General features: G+C 42.4%; 1 protein-coding gene across 14 annotated transcripts in view; it reads left to right on the top strand.

The window, feature by feature from the left end:
* The window catches only part of Sgms1 (sphingomyelin synthase 1), a 263,136-nt gene that overhangs the window by 158,819 nt on the left and 88,994 nt on the right, over positions 1–15,323 (top strand). Inside the window, exon 1 of one of the 14 annotated variants that reach the window (XM_070021120.1) lies at positions 4,286–4,337. The exons of 12 other annotated variants lie outside the window; for them this stretch is intronic. The gene's annotated coding sequence lies outside the window, so the exon portion shown is untranslated. Of the gene's footprint in view, positions 1–4,285; positions 4,338–4,437; positions 4,707–15,323 lie in introns of those variants that run through there. One more of the 14 variants, XM_070021118.1, reaches the window with a different exon arrangement.

Here is a 15,323-nt window from a genome sequence, read left to right as displayed (position 1 = left end):
TAGATGATCCTTGTGTAGGTAGACCAGACCATGGCCCCTAACTGGACCAGATGTGAGTCTGGAGCATTTAAAAGATCCCATCTGTGAAAAGAAGAGTAATACTTCTTAGTTTCAGATCTGGAAGTTAGAAGAAGGCAGACTTCAGGAAAGGCCAACAAAGCCAACTTGTAGAAGCAAAGATGCCATCTTATTTTGATGGAGTTTATTTTGGGAAGGTCCCAAGGCCCAGCTAAGCTACCTGCCTTTCGGTTTGCTGATTATTTCAGGTCACTGTGTTGTACCTTGCTTTTGCTTCTTGTGTTGCTTCCTTGTGTTGCTTCTAGTGCCATCTCTGTTACCTTTAAGTGAAAGAATGATGACTAATTCATTTTGGTTGTTTATACTCAAAATATTTATTGGTGTCTTTGTCATAGGCAATTACAATAAAATATTTAATTGGTTAGTAGGGAAGCTGACTTACTACATAGCTTTTTATTACCACTTGTCATAAAAGCGGAAATATATTCACACTAATTAAAGGTCTCTACCACACATACTGGGTATGTGTGGTAATGAGTCTTGATAAAATGTTCTCTGATATTATTGTCATATAACTTTTAGCTTTAACCATTGAAACAAATTCATGCCTGTTATGGTTCTAGAAGTTAAAGTTGTCTTAAAGAACAGTTCTTTGCTACCTCTAATTTTATTACTGAAGCCATCTTGGTGTAGTAAACAGGGAGATATTTGTGGTTCTAATAAGTATGTCAAGAGACATGTTTATATGTAAGGAGGAATTAGTGCCCTGGCAAATTGTCAGAGGTGCGTGTAACTGTTCCTTACTTGAAAGGAACATGGAATGACTCACTACCTCTGTTCATTTTGATGCATTAGTGTTTGGGGAACTGAGATTTGATGTAACATACTGTTTTGTAAACTTCATTTCCTCTTAGGAAGTATTGGATGTACTTTCCCAGTGCATTGTTGGAGCATGTAAAGTGCAAGGAAACACAGCTGCCACTTGAGTTCTGTTTGCCAACTGGTTTGAACAACTATAATAATTGTTTATTCTTGATGTGCTAGCAGTCAAAGGTTTTCCTTCTCCATTGTGGCCGTTCTATAACTTAAACATCATTAGATCAACCACAATGATTATTCAGAATCTCCTAAAACTGGGGATTTAAAACCTCTGAATCACTCTATTCCTCAGAGGACTCTATCTGGTGAGAGAGAAAGGTCAGGGATGTCACTAAGGCACTATGTGTTGGGTTGTGAACCACAACACCAAATGATCAGCAAGTCGCTGGTGGCTCACTCCTGTAATCCTAGTTACTCAGGAAATTGTGGTTTGAGGATTGAGGTTTCAAGCCAGTCTTGGCAGAAAAGTAGAGCAGTGAGAAAACCAAGCAGGTGTGTGAGGCCCTGAGTTCAAGCCCCAGTACCAATACAAACAGAAAAAAGAATTAGATCTGAAGGATTTGGGGGATGTGAGAGGGAAGAGAAGAAAGGAGGGGAGAGGAGAAAGGAAAGGAAAGGAAAGGAGAGGAGAGGAGATACCCGATTCTTTAGTTAATGAGGAGATTCTAGGAGGAGAGTTTGAGTGGATCCTAAATGGTCTAAGTAGTAAAAAGAGTAGTGTGGGACACTCAGCAGACAAAAGGAATGGTGTGGAGGTAAAAATCTGGCATAGATGGATGGGTTCTTTACTAGCTTCTCAAAGACCACTTGTGGGTTTGCAGAGAGAGGTGGAAGTGGGTTTCTAAATGATTTTAGAGCCTGTGTGTTCCTCCAAAAGTATCTTAGAAACAATCACCCCTTTTCACTTGTGAGGAAATTCTATCCTTATGGTATTGGTGTCCCTTTTGTTTCTGAAGCACAGAAGTAATAGAAAATATCCTATAAGGATCTAAGTTCTGATCACAGTTGATCAAATTTATGAGGCCTTCTTTCTGGATGGAGCTCCTACTCTGAATTTCAAGTTTGACTGAGTCCTAAACAATAGATTTCCTGTGTGTGCTCCTCAGCAGTAGATCTCAACGTATCTGTGTATTGCTACACTCACCAATATATTTTTCAGTTGGTGTTAAGGAGTTATTGAGTTGTTTCCACATACAAATTTTATGTTGTCCTCTAAAAATAAAATAACTGCTGTTCTTGGTATAATAATGTATTATTGGTTTACTTAGTGTGATTCATTGTAATCATTTGCAACTAGAAAATCAATAAAAATATAAATAAATTGAAGTAAACATTTGGAGAAAGTTACCTATAAAGTCAGTTGGTTTGCTTTTGACCTCTACTACATAAAGTTATAATTATTGACTGAGAGGAAAGGTTTATGACATGATACCATGCTAAACTTTTGCCATTTGCCATGTGGCAATGATGTTGTATCAGAAGGCTTAAGGGAGGTGTCTGCCAGCTGGAACCAATAGTTAAGAGACACCCACCCTCAATGTGTGTAAAGGGACTAAGGCCTAGAGCATAATGGAAAGATGGTACAGGTGTGAATGAAGCCTTCTTATACCTGTTGATGATGAATTGCCATGAGTGAGGAAGAGACCTCAGATAGATTTAAGATTTTGCTTCAAGTTAAATCTCATTCTAGGAGAATAAAATTACCTTTATGAGAAATATGAGAATCAAGAGTGATGTATCAGCTTCATTGAGGGTATAGGCCCAGCTTCTTATTTTGATTTCTGTTGTTAAGGATAGCATTAGGCTATTGATCCATCTTGTTTCTACTCAAAAACATAGGTTAGTCTGCCAGCTGGGAGAACTCATGGAAGTTTTCAGAAAGATGAAGCAAGTTGCCTAGTCACTTACGGTAGAGCTGGGTCTGACTCCTTGTGCAGTGTTCTTCCTATTTTCCCCTCTGCCTTGGAGAAAAGAGCAACATATCACCTTAGATCTTGTCTTGGGCTAAAGAGAGTTTTGAAGAAATCTTGGCTTGGGGAATGAAAAGAAATATGAGAAAGTTAAATATGAGATCTTCTCCAAAGTGATTGTTTCATTTGTAATTTAACCCATATCTTTTCTTCCTGTTGGAAATTCTCTTACAGTCATTAATGATGAACTGATTCTTAAGAGGACTTCAAGAATTAGTTTAGTAGTCTATTATACTTTGCTAGTTTCCAACTACTTAAAATTTCTTTTAAATATTTTTATCCTCAAATAATGTTCAGAGTATAGTGACTTGAATGTTTTCAGATTACTCTTTAAAATTTTTATTTAATTATGGCCAAAATGAAATAATTGCAACAAAGACCTCTTCCTCCCTTTCCCCCCTTAATATACCATTGTATAAGAATACCAGGCCTGGAGGCAAGGCTCAAGTTGTAGACTCAGGGCTCATTCTCTAGTGCTGTCCAGAAAACAGACAAAACAAAACAACCCCCGCCTCCCCGCGCCATCCTAAATCATAAACTGCTTAAAAATTTCATGGCTTGAATAATAGACCAGGTAACACCAAAGAACTATTTCAGCTCTAAAATTCTTTGGATATTTGATCATAAGAGAAATGATCATAAGAGAAATTATGGGGTAGTTTAAAAAGAGGTTTAGAGTCTGGTTCAAGATTGAGAAGGCCAGGTCTTAGAGCATTTTCTAAAGTCATTTGTTGAGGTCAATAAATGCTTTGCATGTGTTATTTCATAAAATCCTTGTCTGACAAGCTGTGAGGTGGGCCTTTTACCTCCCTTCAGCAGGTTAAATGCGTTGCTGGGGCCATACAGAGCCAGAGATGGGATCCCTGTCTGGTTCTCTGCACAGGGAGTCCCTTGCCTGGCCCAGGAACTTTCCCTGGCAGATGCGAATGGACACCCCTATAAAGTACACATCTTAACCAGGTGAATCCTTGCTTTCATGGAAGTTTTACAAGGGCAGCTCCCCTTTCCAGCCGTTGCATTAAAGTAGTTAAAGGCTTAAAGGAAGAAAAGGCCGGGAAGGTGGCTAAGCCTGATAGAAATCAGGAAAAGAAAGTTCCGCCTTCACCCACAGTCACTCCTGCTTATTGGCTGGGATTGAACTCGCTGACTCATTTCTTTTCCGCCGAGGCCACACCCTGCATTCCAAAATCCCTCTGCCGCCCGGCCACACCCACCGGCCTCGCGGGAGCCTCCGCGCGGGCTCGGGCGTCCCTCCCGGCGGCTGCCCTCCTGGAGAGGACCGGCGTCTCTGCTCGGCCGGAGCTCGCGCACCGCGTCGCCGCGCGGGCCGGCCGGGACCGACAGCGGCGGGGCCCGGCGGGGCCCGGGTCGCCGCGCCGATCCCCGCGCGCCCCGGCCAGCAGCGCGCCCTCGGAGCGCCCGGGCCGCGCGGGACCTGGCGCGGTGGGAACTCCGGGCGGAGGGACGCGCGTGAGTATCGCGGCTCGGCCTGGGATGCCGAGGTTCCCTGAAGTGCCCTGGGGGAAGGCGCGCCGCGCTCCCGGGCGGCCCACGCCAACCACAAGCCGGGGGCGAGACGAGTCGTGTCTTCCAGGAGGCAGCCAGCACGACCGTCCGTGGTTTCCTCCACCGCAGCCGAGGGAAGGGAATCCCGCGTGCCTGCCGGCCTTGGCGTTGATTAGTCACACCTGGGAGCCCGCCGTGCGGTTGCTGATTGGTGGGCCAGGGCGTCGGTGGAGGAACCCCTAAACGACCCCAACACCCCGAGAAGCTAACTGCCGCAGACCCACAGCCCCGGAGGCTCGTGGCGGGGGCGAGATCGCGAGTCGCCTGGTTACTGTACGTGTCAGACAGTCCGCGCGTTCCCCAGCGCCGGCGCCCGGCAGCGCCCGGCAGCGCCCGGCTGCCGCGGGCGGTGGCGGCGCGCTGGGGAGGGAGCGCCGAGCGCGAGCCCTCGGAGCACGTGCGCCGCGCGTCGGGCCGCGCCCGCGGTTCCAGCCCTGCCCTCCGAGGGTGGCCGCGGGAGTGAGGACGGGGCTTAGCTCTTCATGTTTTCCCCTTTTTAAAAAAATCTGCTCTGTGCTGTGTGTCGCTAAGTTGCCTCAGAATGAGAATCCGGAGTCTTAAGTTGCCTCTTTTCTTGACTAGTACAAATAATCATCCCTTGGTCATTTGTTTTAATCCAATTATCCCTCTGTTGGGAGCCAGACCAGGAACTCAGGTGGGCCGGGCAGACAGCCCACCCCCCCACCGAGCTGCATCGACAACTGCTTTTAATTTATGGAGAAGTAGATCTTGGTGACCTTCTGTTAAAAAACAAGCAACAAACACCTGCCTGTCAGCAAATGGACTTGTTGCTGTGCCGCCCTGACGTCTCTCTTTCTTGCTGCTCAGTACTGAGCCCAGGGCTGCATCCCTCACTTTTTCACAGACCTCAGACCCCAGATAACTTCATTTCCTTTATTAGGTTAGGAAGTCCCCACTTCCCAGCCTATCGTGTGATTACTAAGGATCACTCTGTAGCAGAGCTCTTACCATGATAAGAACTACTGGTGTGTACTAGGAAGACTGTTGCGCATGTCCTGTAGTGTACCGCAATACCAGAAGGCAGAACTACTGCTAGGAATCTCGACTAAACTATGAGCAGTGATGGGTTAAGAGAGATGGGTGACAATGTTGTCAGACACTTGTTACTCATATACTGTTCTGTAGAATGGGAACGTCTTTTTACAACTACTTAAAGATAATAATAAAAAAAGAAAAACTATGAGCAGTGTCTTTACACTACTCCATTTATGAAGATGATACACATTGATGTCACCAGGAGAGTAGGGAAAAGTTCTTTTCAGTTGACTTTCTTTAGGGGGTCTAAAGGAACTCTCTCAGGGCTGGGAAGGTGATTCTGTGGTAGAGTGCTTGCCTTGCATGCATGAGGCCTTGAGTTTGATTCCTCAGCACCACATAAGCAGAAAAAGCTGGAAGTGGTGCTGTGCCTCAGGTGGTAGAGTGCAAAAGGAACTCTAAAGAGTTTTTGTCAGTCGTGGGGCCTGAACTCTGGGCCTGGGCGCTGTCCCTCAGCTCTTCAGCTCAAGGCAAGTGCTCTATCACTTGAGCCACAGCAACACTTCCCATTTTCTGAGTGGTTTATTTGAGGTAAGAGTCTCACAGACTTTTCCTGCCAGGGCTGGCTTTGAACCGTGATCCTCAAATCTCAGCCTCCTGAGTAGCTAGGATTTATAGGCATGAGCCACCAGCTCCCAGCATAAGTGGAATTATTTAAGTAACTTGTTGGACACATTAGTTATGCTATGGGTTTCTGGTAACACCTCCAAGCTCATGGGCTGACAGTTAAACTTAGTTGCTTTGAGTTCAGTGGTAAGTTCTAATGGGAGGTTACTTGTTGGGATCCTGTAGACAGCTGGGGCAGTTGAAAAAGCCTCTCAAATGGTGAGAATGGTAAAACATTTGATCAAATCTCTATAAAGCCTAAATGATAATTCATTTTAGATTGGCTTTAGGCTCACCTAGAAGTGTGACAAAGCTAGACGTGTAAGGGCCTTCATTTCTCAGAAACTGAGGTGTTTTATAGCCTTTTCTTCATTTTAATCTCTGTTATCCTGAGAGATGAAGGTATTTTAGCCCTGCTATATTGTTGGGGAAGTAGCCTCAGCCAGGTTACATAAGCTGTTTCAGATTTCACAGCTAGTTAGTTTAGGTTAGAATGAGCATTTAAGGTTCGTTATTCTTCCCATGTGGCTCCGGTTACTTCTAGAATTGTGTTGATTTTTGTTCTTTCTGGCACAAAACGATCCAGGGAGATTCTTGGTTCAAAGTAGATTTTTAACTGATTTAAAAGGTCCTCATAGCCCCAGTGCCAAAATCTCAAAGTTCAAGGAATGATATATTTACTCAGAAAACTTGTGGTTTTCAAATATTAACTGAGCAAGCCCTACACTAGATAGGCCAGTTAATCAAGGAGGTTGTCTTGGAGCTGCCCCTCGTTGGCTTTTCCCCCCCACTATCTTCCTGAGTTTTCAATGTCTTCCTCCTGATCCTCACAGTGTAGATCAGGTTTTCTTGAGGCAGAATAAAACCAAGAGCTACAGCTGAAGATTTCCGAAGCTGAGACTTCTCTGTGTGAGGGCAGGCCTGCAGTGTTTTATAAGCTACGTGAAATGTTTTAAGATTTATGTGCATACTTAGGCTAGTGTTAAACTTGTTTGTTAAGAATGGGAAAGTCATGAAAAGCATACTCTGTTAGTATTAAAACTTTGCTTGGTAGACAGATGAGAAAGGCCCAGTGTGTCTCAACAGGGGCAGTAAAATCTGGGAGAGTACATCTGCCTCTGTTAGCATGTCCTGACAAAAGAGAACTGTGCCACCTTCATAGAAGACCAGGAACTATATTATCTCTTCCAGGACTGGTATTGCACACTCTCCCAAACCCTCACCCTCTCTCTATCTTACCTTCCAAACAAAATATGCATCAGCCACTCCAAATCTAAGTCCTGGCTGCTTTGTGTCTAGAGTTCTTGGAAGGTACCTCTAATTGGGTGCACAGCTCAGTGGTATTTGCCTGTCATGTGCAAGGTCCTGGGTTCACTCTGAAGCACTACCAGAACAAGCAAATGACACAGAAAGAACATAATCTTAGAAAAATCATGGAAAGCAGGTAGTTAAGAATGGTTAAGTTCTAAAAATTGAAGATTCAGAGTTTATGTTGTCTAGCAGAATTGTAAAACACAGTTTTGATTATTTAGAGAAAGAGATGAGGGCTGGGCATCATTGCACATGCCTATAATCCCAACACCGAGGGGTCTGAGGCAGGAGGATTATGAGTTTGGCCACCCTGGGCTACATAGTCTAATTCTGTCTCAAAGGAAAAAATAATGGTGAGGATCAGTATATAGCATATATGTGCTAAGGATTATCCATCTCCACTTACTCTCATTTCTTTTTTTATGGAGGTATTGGGCATATATATCAGGTCATTATGACAGATAGGACATGCCTTAGTCACACATTTCACCCCTCCCTCCCTTCCTCCCTCCTTCCTTCCCTCCTCTCTTGAGATAAGATAGGTCTTGCTGTGTAACTCAAGCTGGCTCCAATTTGCAATCCTTTTGTCTTACTCTCCCAAGTGCTAAGTCTGCTTACACCACCATGCCCCACAATATGTGCCTTCCTTTCTTAAGGTGGAAAATGGGGGTTGAACAGCTGTATAGATAAACAGGCTTATTTCTTAGACCCAGAGAACATCCAAGATCATCACAGTGATGTCAGACTTGAGCAGGGTGCCAGCAGTGCCCTTTATAAGGGCACTTGATACAGCTGGGGAAAAGCACTTTACTAGAGATGGACTACTAAGGACTAAAAAGTGATAATCCTACAGTTCTTGAAGCACTGCAGTTAGTGATTAAAAGCAGAAATTCTGGAATCTGACTTTTGACAATTTGATTGGAGCACTGTGTACCTCAGCTTTTCTTCATTCAGATCAGAATAAGAACATTTATAGGGCTGTTGAAGATATTGAAGGATGATAATTCAGTAATCCAGATGAAGTGAGTCGCATAGTGAATTGCATATCTTCTAACCATGTGTTGTTGCTGTGGCTTTTACTATGACTATTTTCAGCATTGCTATGTACATTTTTGGATTTGTGTTTAAATTCATGTCCAGCATAAGGTTTTGGATGGAGTCTGGAAACTGAACAGTGGTTTGAAGCACTCGGTATGTTCCACTTTATTGTATGCCAGAACTTGATCCATACCACCAGGGTAGTAAAAAGTAGGCATGGCTACATTCTGGCTTCTATACAGATTGACAAGTTCTCTATTTTGACATGTATTTTCCTTAATGAAGCCATAGGTCCTCTTGGAACTGGGATTTAGGAGAGCTTGTTCTTGGAATAAGAACTAGTTTTACTGGTTTGATCTTGGGCAAGTAGCCTAACTCAGTGCTTCTCCCTAGAGTTCAGTTTTATCTTTATTTTACCTCATTTTTGAGAATACGTGTGCATATTTTTTTCATTGTAGTGACTGGGGTTGCATTGGTGGGCAAAGGGACAAATGTACTGCTACACATTCTACAAAGCACAGGCAGTCTCTACAACAAAGAGTTATCCTTCCAAAATGTCAGTAGTGTAGAGGTTGAAAACCCTTGGCTTACTAGTCCAGTGTAGGTGTTTATTTGGATATTCATCTTTGCTTCAACAGTTATTGCCAGGGAGTTTCAAGTAGTTTTATGGAAGAGTCTTTGAGAGTGAGTGCGCTCTGGAGTAGAATGCGCATTTTTTGTTGTCAACAGCATGGTAAACTAGCATTTGCTTCATTCCCTCAAGGAATGCATTGCTGCAATTCAGAAGTCAGATAAACATATGCTGAAATCTCAGCCCTCTCAGCTTCTCTGCTGTGTGATTTGAGGCAAGTTTCACTTTATCAGTGAAAACCAAATCCCTATTTCATAGGATTTGGAGGAATAAACAGGGAATACATATATGTGTGTGTGTGTATATATATATATATATATATATATATATATCGAGAGAGAGAGAGAGAGAAAGAGAGAGAGAGAGAGACACACACACAGAGTATGTAGCATAGTACTAATGATAACATTTTTACGTTTTGGGGGATAATGGAATTGAGTGGCACTTAGTAAAATGTGAGATTTGGAAAGAGAATAGAAAAGGAAATTGACTTTTTAAGAATTCGGAGATTAAAAAAACGAAGGACTCTTGCCTTTTCTTCAGAAAGGATGTAGTCTCTGAGAGATAAATGCCTTGGGAGATCCTGTAGGAGAGGATTACAAGAAGCATTCAGGAAAGGAGGCAGTTAAGTTGTGTAAAATTAGTCTAGATCTCACCAAGAAGGAACTTTTTGTTTTGGTGCTGGTCCTGGGGTTTGGACTCAGGGCCTGGGCCCTGTCCCTGAACTTTCTTATTCAAGGCTAGTGCTCTACCACTTGAGCCACAGCTCTACTTCTGGCTTTTTGGACTTTCCTACATGGGTTGCCTTCAAATCATGATTCTCAGATCTCAGGCTCCTGCATAGCTAAGATTACAGGCATGTCACGGATGCCTGACAATATTAGTTTCTTAATACTTTTCAATGTCTTACGGCGTAAGCAACACATCCAGTCCAGTGCAAGGTATCTGTTTTGTCATTGTAAGTGACTCCTGTGCCCTTTCAGCCTCCCTCCTAAAAATAAAGCAAACCAAATATATCTGGAGAGCTCCATGAGCCCTTAGTTGGTCCCCTCTACTACCACTGCAACCTATAGCATACTGTGGCTTATCGTTAAGAGTGAAGGGTTTGACTGTTGTATGTGATGGGAGTTTGATGGGAAATTCCAGTGATCAGTCAACCCACTGTCTACTCTGTGCAGGGGAAGTGTTTCGTAGTTCTGCTTGCTTTCCCATTAACAGATAATTCTCTGGCTTAGGAAATGGCTCTTGCTCATATTGGATCTTTGTAGCTAGTGATTTGAATAATGGGTTCACTTGTAGTTTTCTTTCTGATGGTACCTGCTACATTTGAACTAAATTGTTGAACCCTGTACTACAGTGTGACTTGAACCAGCAAATGGAGCCAATGCCAGTGCCCCTCTCCCCCGCAACTTGCCTCTCTGTGTATGGGCACCTGCAAATCTCTTGGGTGGTGAGAAGAACTCACACCTGGCTTGTCACAAGAATGGTGGAGCCCTGAGAAGCATTGTTGCCATGGTATTAGTGGCATGCAGAGTGGCAGTCAGAATATATCTGGGAAGCATATCATTTCACTCTCCTGATTATACAGAAAAAGACGGTTATGTTGTACCACCATGGCTGCAAAGTGTACCCATGTTGTGCAGGTTGAGGGATATTGGCAGAAAGCTTATTCCAACAGAAAATCCTGAAAATGGGTAAAATCACATTTCTCTATAGAGTCAGAAACCAAGAGTTTCATTTTAACGCCAAGGTGGAAGTCAGGCTAATAATAAAGTTAAAGAAAAATGATGTAAATTCTAGTTTAAAATGATACCAATGGTTACAGCTCTTGAGATCTGATAGATGAGTTCTTTCTGTTAAGTACAATAAACTTGGTTTGGTCTTGGGTTTCTTACACCTGGTTTTGACTAAGTATGGTCAAGAAATAATCAAAACAAATGTCAAAAAACAGCAACACAAAATTAAAATCCTTGTGTGTACAGTGTACAGCTCAGTTGAAGGGAAGAAACTCTCAATCCTTTGTTATTGCCAGTGTTTAAATCATTGTGTGATCTTCTGGTGTTAACTTTGTGAAAATACAGTATGCCTCCCCAAATAGCAAATGGTGCCCCCAGAGCCAGTGTACCTAATTTAAGTGCTAGAGTGAAAACTTAAGATACGTTGAAAGGTGGCATGTCTAGCAGAAGTTAAGAAGTGCTATAGAAAAATGAAACAAACATTGTACCATGGTACAGTGCTCGACTCCATACATTCTGAGCATGCAGTTTTTCTTCAACAGTTGTGCTTGGAACCATATGCCTGTAGGTACCAAGGGTCTACAGTGTATTCCATCACTTGGTTTTCTCAGATGTGGATGAGACTAGAAATTACTATGTGCTTATGTGTTTGCAGGCTGCTTATATATTTACAAGGCCCTGAACAACAACTTTGGCAGTGTATGGTATCAAAATCTCATGTTCTGGACTGGGCTGAATCAACAAATCTAAAGACAAAAATAGATTTCTTGACATTTTTCTAGTGAGTGTACCACTAAAAGGCCCAAACTCATTCTAGACTGAGAAGATACAATGACATTTAAATCAAACGGAACAATATTCTCCATTACGTATTGTCACAAGTCTTTATGTTTACCATTATTTTTGAACCATTTAAGCTTGGCATTTCATGAATTTTTTTTTTTTTTTTTTTTGTCATGGAGCCTGAACTCTGGGCCTGGGCGCTGTCCTTCAGTTCTTCAGCTCATGGCTAGTGCTCTACCATTTGAGCCACAGAGCCACTTCCGGCTTTTTCTGGTTATGTGGTGCTGAGGAATCAAACCCAGGGCCTCATGCATGCGAGGCAAGCACTCTACCACTGAGCCACCTTCCCAGCCCAATTTCATGAATTTTTTAAAGATAGGATGTGCATATGTCCTTCTTTCTTCTCTGAAATGGTCTGTATTTCCCTGTGAACTAATTAGCTTCTAGCACAGATGTGATACGTGTGTCATACATGAGGACTGGTAGGCAGATCCCCTTCCTTCTTCTGACTGTGGAAGGATGAAAGCGGACTCCCAAAAGAGACTAAAAAGAAATTGTAATGAATGCATCACACAAAGCTATACAAAGTGAGTAGAGAGATAGAGATGTAGTGACTTTCAGGGTAGCATTATAATGTGGCTAAGGTTACTAACATGCTACTCTGAAAGGACATTTGTTTATAGAGAAATTTAGAGAAATAAAACCTGGAGACTGGAGCAGGAGAGCAAGTTTGAGAGGTTAGTTTGGTTTGTTCACAGAGAAGTTACTCTGTCCCATTAGAGTAGCAGCAGATTTCTTCACATATAGTGCTTATGTTAGGTCTGAGTGTTTGAAATCTGACTAGGTTCCATACTTGACTTAGAAAATGGGCTTACCCTTATCAGTGAGCTGTGCTGAACCTGGTACAGGGCACACAGGAAGCCACACACAAAAAATATTCTGTTCCACACTTACTATGTATCCTTTTGTTTATAATTCAGCCTCCTCATACTGAAGCTGTGCTCTTGGGAGATACACTGATCATCAGATACAAACAATATACTTGGCTTTGTTTTGCACAATAAAGTATTCCATTGGCATTTTAATGCCACCTTTAGTGTGATTAGCATGAACATTTTCTGATCATCATATTTATGAGTTTGCAATAGTAAAGGCCAGTCTTGAGCCATGGTGAGTCTACCAAGAAGATATTGTCCTCCAAGGGCCAGCTGGCTTTCCCAGGATTATTTGTCTTCATTATGAGCACACTTCTCTATCTGAATTGCAACACAGTGTGATAACCAGTGGAATACTGTAATACAGTTATTTTTTAAAATTCCAATTTAAAAAATGTTGGGAAGAAAATGAATATCACTGAATGTTTATCCTGAAAATGTGGTGTTCAGTTCTCATGTAAACATGAGTAAAGCAAACCAGATTACATTGTTGTAGTTACAATTACAAGGTAAACTAACTCCTACTTAGCTAGTTGCATATCCCGTAATTCCCATGTAAACTGCACAGTTACCAACTACACAAGTCCCTAATCAAAGCAATTTGAACCCAGAATTTGGTAGATTTTTAAAAACTTTTAGTGTGGTAAAATAAAATTGCTAAGATTCTTAGAGATTTATGGAGTATACTTTTTATTTGGATTTCAGGAGAATAGATTTTCTAAAAATTCTTGGGTATTTGGGTCCCAGAAGCTGTGGTATATGTTTAAAGCTTTTATAAGATCATCTTTTTAAGGTTATTATTCCACTGATGAAGTGGCTTCCTGAATTTCTCTACTATTGAATGTAAATGAATTTTGGATCCCCTCCTTAGATTGACTTTTAGGAGCAAATGCTCAAGACAATTAGGAACCTGATTCATTTGCTTTGATTGTGTCGATGTAAAGGTCAAAGTTATGAAATTGAGTCTTTCTAACCTTGAAACTAGCCATCAGCAGTCTATACCAAGGGAATGCCTTTTAGCTTTGGCAGAGCCACAGTGGAAAGAGCTGTGTCCAGTGGAAACCATGTATCCCCCATAAGACCCCCAGGGAATCCTCTTGGGGAAAAGGGTGAGGGATGGATTAGGGAAGTTTCATAGGGGATAAGTAGGGGACTATTCTCCGTAGGTTGAAGAACAGAAAAAATAAAGCAAGTATCCCGAGATCAGTCTTTCTAACACAGCATCTCTTCTTATTAGGCCTGGACTCTGATCTCTGCTAGACGGTTGCCATCAGAATGTTCCCCCAATCCCTTAATATTTAGGCTACCATTGTGTTCAGATGAGGTTATTAAGAATTTTTTTTACCAGGATATCCAAATTGTGAGCTTGTGTAGAATAAGTGTGTGTGTGTGTGTGTGTGTGTGTGTGTGTGTGTGTGTGTGTGTGTGTGTGTGTGTGTGTGTGTGTGTGTGTGTGTGTGTGTGTGTGTGTGTGTGTGTGTGTGTGTGTGTGTGTGTGTGTGTGTGTGTGTGTGTGTGTGTGTGTGTGTGTGTCCATGTGGTGTGAATTCAAAGCCTGGTGTTGTCCCTTAATTTTTTCAAGGCTAGAGCTCTACTACTTGAGCCACAGTTCTACTTCTGGAGTGTTTTGCGTGGTTAATTGGAAATTTATTGCCTAGGCTGGCTTCCAACCACTATCCTCAGATCTTAGTCTCCTTAATTGCTAGGATTACAGGTGTGAGCCACTGGCACCTAGCAGGATAGGAATTCTTATATTTTAAAGTTGCTAATGGAATGAACAAAAGAACTAATAATACACTTTGCTTCTCTGAGCACACATTCATTTTTGCAAAGCACAGAATACTTGCAGCAGTCTAAGTCCTTAGTAGGATAACTTGTGTTATATGATTGCTGTCCAGAATAGTAGCCACAGGCCACATGCAGACATTTAAATTAATTAAAATTAAAAATCCCATTTCTTTCTTTCTTTCTTTTTTTTTTTAGGGTCCGGTCGTGGTGCCTGAACTCTGAGCCTGGGCGCTGTCCCTTAGCTCTTCAGCTCAAGGCTAGCGCTCTACCACTTGAGCCACAGCACCACTTCTGGCTTTTTTCTTTTTGCTTATGTGGTGCTGAGGAATCGAACCCAGGGCCTCAGGCATGCAAGGCAAGCGCTCTACCACTGAGCCACCTTCCCAGCCCCCAAAATCCCATTTCTTGGTTGCACTAACCACATTCTAGGTGATGGGTAACCACATGTGGCTAGTGGTTATTATATTGGGCATAATACTTGCATGCTCTCAGAAAGTTCCATTCAACTCTGTGTTATACTTTGGCTAAATAAGGGAATTTCTTTTCTAAATGAACTTTCTTATAAATAGGAGGAAAATAATTCATCCAGAAGTTCAGCTTAAAAGAAAATATTGTTATTGTTTTCATATGAAATGTTTTTCCACATGCTCCTGTAGTAGGGGCTTAGTTGCCAGATTGTGAGCTTTGGGGAGGTGACCTTATCAATAGGTAAATCCCTTGATGGATTCATAATATGATAGGAGGTGCTATAATGTTGGGCCTGAGGCCTACTTGGAAGAATTAGGTCACTGAGGACGGGATGGGAAAGATTGTCTTATCTCTCCCTGGTTTCTATGAGGTGACTAGCCACTACCACACATTCTTGCTGCTGTGAGGTTCTGCCTCAGTACTGGGACACAAACACAGACTCAAGTGACCACGGATGGAAACCATGAGCCAAAGTAAATCTTCCTCCTTTTAAGCTGTTTCTCTCTAGTATTTGTCAGTGACAGAAAGTCTGACTAAC

This window comes from Dipodomys merriami, unplaced genomic scaffold (assembly GCF_024711535.1).
Source record: "Dipodomys merriami isolate MVZ:Mamm:240054 unplaced genomic scaffold, mDipMer1.0.p SCAF_14, whole genome shotgun sequence".
Lineage (NCBI taxonomy): Eukaryota > Metazoa > Chordata > Mammalia > Rodentia > Heteromyidae > Dipodomys > Dipodomys merriami.
This window is presented reverse-complemented; position numbering and strand designations above follow the sequence as displayed.